Source organism: Lepidothrix coronata, unplaced genomic scaffold (genome assembly GCF_001604755.1).
Source record: "Lepidothrix coronata isolate B3197 unplaced genomic scaffold, Lepidothrix_coronata-1.0 Scaffold108, whole genome shotgun sequence".
In the NCBI taxonomy this organism is placed as follows: domain Eukaryota; kingdom Metazoa; phylum Chordata; class Aves; order Passeriformes; family Pipridae; genus Lepidothrix; species Lepidothrix coronata.
Window position 1 is genome coordinate 345,331 of NW_016690288.1, and position 5,489 is coordinate 350,819.

Consider the following 5,489-nt stretch of genomic DNA (forward strand, 5'->3'; position numbering starts at 1 on the left):
GGTTGGACTTGATCTCGGAGGACTTTTCCAACCCAGTTGATTCTGTGATTCCATGATTCCTACACCCACCCTGAGGTCAGGGGGTTGCTCTGATGTGTCCTGGAGCAGGTCCGGCATCAACCAGGACCCAGATGAAAGTGCCCAGGTCCTTTGGAGAGCAGGAGTTCACCCCAGTATGGGCAGTACATGTGTCTTTATGGGAACCTGCTGAAATGCCTTCAGGATGGAGGGAGGGCACTAAAAAATGGAGGGTTTGTGGTGTTTGTTTTTTTTTTAAATAGGAAAAAAGTAGCAGTTTCTGTTTTGCTGCTCTCAGCAAGAACCACGTTCCCCAAGTCTCCCCCAGCAGTCACCACTGAGTAGCTGTAATACATAACCACAGTAATCCTTGGTCGTGAACACTGGGTATTTACCCTTCCTAATACTTGAACATTCATTATTAGGAGGTGAATTTTTCAAAACTTTTGCATATTAAAAACTTGAACTTGCTTTTCCCTCCCAGAGCTCACAAACCGAAAGCTGCTCGGGGCGTTGAGCTCTGGCTGCTTGGGTTTTTTTTTTTTTAGCCCTTCTTCATTTTTGCTGTTTAAAAACTTGTCTCCTTGTGACCATGACGACAGTTTTGATTTGCTTTTTTTTTTTCCCCTTCCACATCCCCTTTGAACAGCCACAAACCCACGGAACGTGGGAAAGCTGGGACAGCAAGGAGAAGTAAAACATCCCTGTCCTTTCTGGCCAGCCCAGGGAAGGGGCAAAGGGAAAAAAACTACCACAGACTCAGTAAACCCCCCCGCCCCAAAAAAGATCCCAAGACCAGCACAAGAAGTTTTACAAAATGTGGAAACTTTCCACCAACGTTTGGGCTCAAAAAAGGAAAAAAAAGTGTATTTTTGGTATTTTTTTTCTACTATTTTTAGATGCTCTCTCCCACAGGCAGGAGATAGGGAGACAAAGCCACAGGGGAAGGTGCCTGGAAGGGTTTGGGAGCTGATGTTTGGGAACAGGGACTCTTCTCCTGCATCCCTGGAAGCCAGGTTGGTTTTAGGCCCCCCTCCCCCCCCAGGAAACACAGGCCAGGAGTTTGTGGCTGGAGGGGGACTGGGTTTGTAGGAGGGTCTCTTGGCTCCATGTGGCCTTTGACCACAGCCCTCAGGGGCTGAGGTTTGCCAGCCCCATCCCCACCCGTGACCCCCCCAAGGCCTCCCCAGAGCTCCGAACGTGGGCAAACTGGGATGCCCCCTCTGCACCTGGCCCTGGGCACTGCAAGGAGCTCTTCCCCAGTTTTGTATTTCCCAGGAACTGAATACAAAAATCCACAAAGTCAATGCCAGAAGAGTTTTATTTAGCAGTCCTTTGCCCTGCTGAACCCAGAAATGACCAGGAGCCCTCTTCTGCCTCCTGTGCCTGTCCCCACTGCACGTGGGGACACTGCCCAGCTCTTCCCAAGGCTTAACCACGTGGGAAATGAAGATGAGGGGGGGAAAGAATAAGAATTGGAGGCTCTGCTGCCTACCTGGGCTCCCAGCATGGTGTGAGCTCCAATGGGCTGGGCCCCTTGGCCACACAGCTGGGCCACTGGGCCACGTGGCCCCTGTCCCCCCCAGGTGCTGGAGGGACAAGCAGAGCATCTGCAGCCTGGGGAGGGTGGTGGAGCTCACGGGGTGGGTGGCCAAGCATGGACCCCCTCCTGTGAGCCGGGCATGACCCCTCCTCTGCTCTCAGGGCGCGCGCAGCTCGTGACGGGCACGTGGTGGTGGCGGTGCTTCTCTTCTCCGTAGCCCACAGTACACTCATCCATAAAGTAGGAAACACTACACCCTGCAGTGCTGTTTAGTAGTGCTTTCTACTTTATGGGTGACTGCACTGTCTCTCAGCCGCTGTCCGGTGGCCGCTCTGCTCCAGCGCCGTGTTCGCGTCCGCCCGCGCGGGGCCACCGCCCGCACCCCCCTCGTGGCCCGGCCCCAGCGTGGCCAGGGAGGCAAACTGCAGGTCTGGTCTTGCCCCGGGGACAGAGAGCCTCTGGCAGTGTCACCTCCTGCCTCACGGAGCTGTGCCAGCCTGAGGGACATCCTCCTGCCCACCGGGGAGATCCTGCCTTGCCCTCCCTTGTCTCCCCAGAAACCCCGTCCTGAGCACAGGGGACATCCTCGCCTTGTCCTCATGAGGGAGACCCTACTTCATACCACATCCTCCCACCTCGAACCCTATCTGAGGCACAAGGGACGTCCTCACTTTGTCCCCAAAGCAGGGAAGCCACCTAATACCCCATCCTGGTCAGAGGGGACAGTTTTGACTCGTCCCCAAAGGAAGGACCCTGCATCAGATCCATCCTGGTCAGAGGACTAAGCTTTCACTTGTCCCCCAAGGAGGGGCTCCACCTAAGACTCCATCCTGGTCATAGGAGACTGCTTCAACTTGTCCCCAGAGCCGGGCCCCCACCTCAGGCCCCATCCTGGTCACAGAGAACCCAGTTGCCTTGTCCCTGCTGGTGGGGGCCCCATGTCAAGCCCCATCACCCCCTCTCATTGATCACCCTGGGACCAGAGGGCGTGTTTGCTTTGCCCCCACAGGGAGACATCCACCTCATACCCTCTCCCATTCACAAAAGACCCCCTTGCCTTGTCCCTGCAGGGGGAGATTCCACCTTGAACTCCATCGTTGCCCTTCAAACCCCCTCCTGCTCTCAGAGGACCCCCTTAACGGGACCCCAAGAGTGAGATCCCACCTCAAACTCCATCCTTGTCCCTCAGATCCCATCTGCACCACAGAGGCCTCTCCTTGCCATGTCCCCATGAGGGCACCTCACCTAAACGCCACCGTGGTCAAAGGGGGCTCCTTTGCCTTGTCCCCAGGGTGGGGAGCCCATGGTGGAGACCCCACCTAAGCAACACTCTGGTCTCAGAAGACTCTCTTCTTGTCCCCTTGGTGGAGATCCTGTGGCAATCCCCAATCCTGTCACCCTTGAAATGTCCCCCTGGGGACCACCCCTCATCCCTCTATCCTTTACTGAAGACCCCTTTGCCCCATTCTCCTTCCCCTGAGGCCACAGGAGCTCCACATCCTGGGGCTCCCCTTGGGCCCCCCCCTTGCCCCATCTGCCAGCCCCATGGAGACCATTTGGGTGCCCCCATAGCCCTTGGGGCCATGTGTTGGGGGTCACTTGGAGGCCCCCATGATCAAGCCCACCAGACCCCAGCCCCAACAGCCACACCTCACCTTCCACTCCAGCCTCCACATCCACCCGGTCCCGCTTCTGCTGCCACCGAAAACCCCCTTGGGTGTCACTTCTGCTTCGGGCACTTCCCGCCTCCGCCCTCCCGCCAGCGCGGCACCTCCTCCCCCCGCAGCGGGGACTGGGGGCACCCCCTTACCTGCCATCGGCCCCCAGCACCCACGGCCCCCTCACGGCGGGATCGGGGCCGCCGGCACCCCGGGAGACCCCACAGTGCTCCGCCGGCACCACGTGGGCGCCTCGATGGGTCCCCCCATTACCGGGTCAGGGCGTGGTGGCCTTCGCTGGGTGCCGATGGCCCATGCTGGGTGCTGGTGACCCACCACGTGTGCTGGTGGCCCATTCTGGGTGCTGGTGGCCCGCTCTGGGTGCCGGTGGCCCATTCTGGGTGCTGGTGGCCCGCTCTGGTGCTGGTGGCCCATGCTGGGTGCCGGTGTGGTGGGTGCTGCGTGGGGTGCCGGTGGCTGCCGGGGAGCAATGGGGCCCTGCGGGGAGCGGGGCTGCTTTTAACCCCATCCTGCCCACGTGGCCACGACCACAGGAAGAGCCGGAGCTGCCGGGGAGATAACGGTGCAGGTCCCACCCAGCGCCGCCCCGCAGCCCGACCGCAGCCGGCACAGCCGCGCAGCCAGGAAGCACCGGGGGCCGGTTACGCTCTCCTGGGCTTTGCTGCTGACGGCGACAAACATGTTTGTGCAAAAAAAAAAAAAGGAGAGAGAAAAAAGAAAGGGGAAAAAAAAAAAAAAAGGTGTTTGCACAGGGTGACAGTAACCGAATTCACCTCCCACGGACGTGTGGGGCTGGCGTGGCCCCACGGCTCCACCGTGGCCCCACAGCTCTACTGCGGCCCCACAGCTCCACCGTGGCCCCTCGCCACGTCCTGGTGGTGGGACCTGCGTGGGAGCAAGGTGGTCCTGCCCACAGAGAGTCCAGCAGCCCATGGAGGGGCTCTGCAGGGTTCAGGGGCTGCCTGGTTGTAGGGGAGAGGCAGGTGTGGGCCCTGAACCTGCTCTGTAGGAAACGTCCAAGAGAACTCTTGGAGCTTCTCACCCACTCAGGGCTCTGCAAGGCCAAACTTCTCCTGTTTGCAGCCTCCCAGGGATGTGAGGCCCCTGGAGGAAAACTGAAAGCTGGGTTTTTGGAGGTTTGCACACCCGGATCACAACAACCTGACAGCACCAGGGATGGAGCCGGGACACGCACCAAGGGGATTTTGCCTGGCCAGCACCTCCCTGTCCCAGTGCCAGGGGAAGGCCACCATTAAACCAGATCAAAAGCTACACACCAAATCCCCCAAAGTGACCATAAATGGGACCAGGTCTGTCCCTACACTGGTTTTCATGTGCCTCTGCAAAAGGCTCCTTTTTGGGCCAACGTGGTTCACCCTCACCATTGATAATCTGGACGGAAATGTACAAAAAACCCCTGTACTGGGGAGGTTTTCAGGAGGCAGGGGGAGAGCAAAGTCAAAAATAACCGAGCAGCAGCACAGTCAGAAGTGATTTGACTTGAACAGCACATGTGCTGATGGCAGCAGGTAGAAGGGGCTTTGGCAGAGAGGGAATTGATTGGAAAAACCTTTCAAACTGAGGTTGAACTGCTGGAAGAGTTTAGGTGTAAAAAACCAAACATAAGTGGCTGGAGTGAGCTCATCTACCAGCCAAGTGGCTCCATCCCTGTGCCTTGGCCCCCAAGGGCTGCCCTGTCTCCCACCCTTTGCTGACCCTGTGCCCATCTCCATCCCTGAGAAATTCAACAGGGAAATGGAAGTGCCACTGGTGACGTCCCCAAAGGGTCTGTGTGGCAGCTCTGACCCCAGAGAGCATCGCTCTGCCTTGCCAGAGGCATGAGGTGAGCACTGACTCATTGATGGCAGAGGCCACCATGTGCATGGCTGGTCCCATCTGGTGGCCTCCTGATGTCAGGTGACTTCAGGTGCCTCCTGAGCTCCCCAAATTATCCCTCCTGGGGACACCTGGAATGTGTAAACATCATTTTGGGTGTGTGAACGTAGAATCACCAAATATCCTCAGCTGGAAGGGACCCACAAGAGTCGAGTCCAATTCCTGGCCCTGCACAGGACACCCCAAGAATCCTGCCATGGGCCTGAGAGTTGTTCCCAACCCAGAGACGCCCCTGGAGACCTCCCCCAGTGCTGTCAGTGCCATGGGGGTCCCCAGTGGTGGTGGGTGCCATCATGAGGAGTCAAAGTTACAGAGGGAACAGGCAACCGTGGTCTTAGAGCAGAGACAAGGAG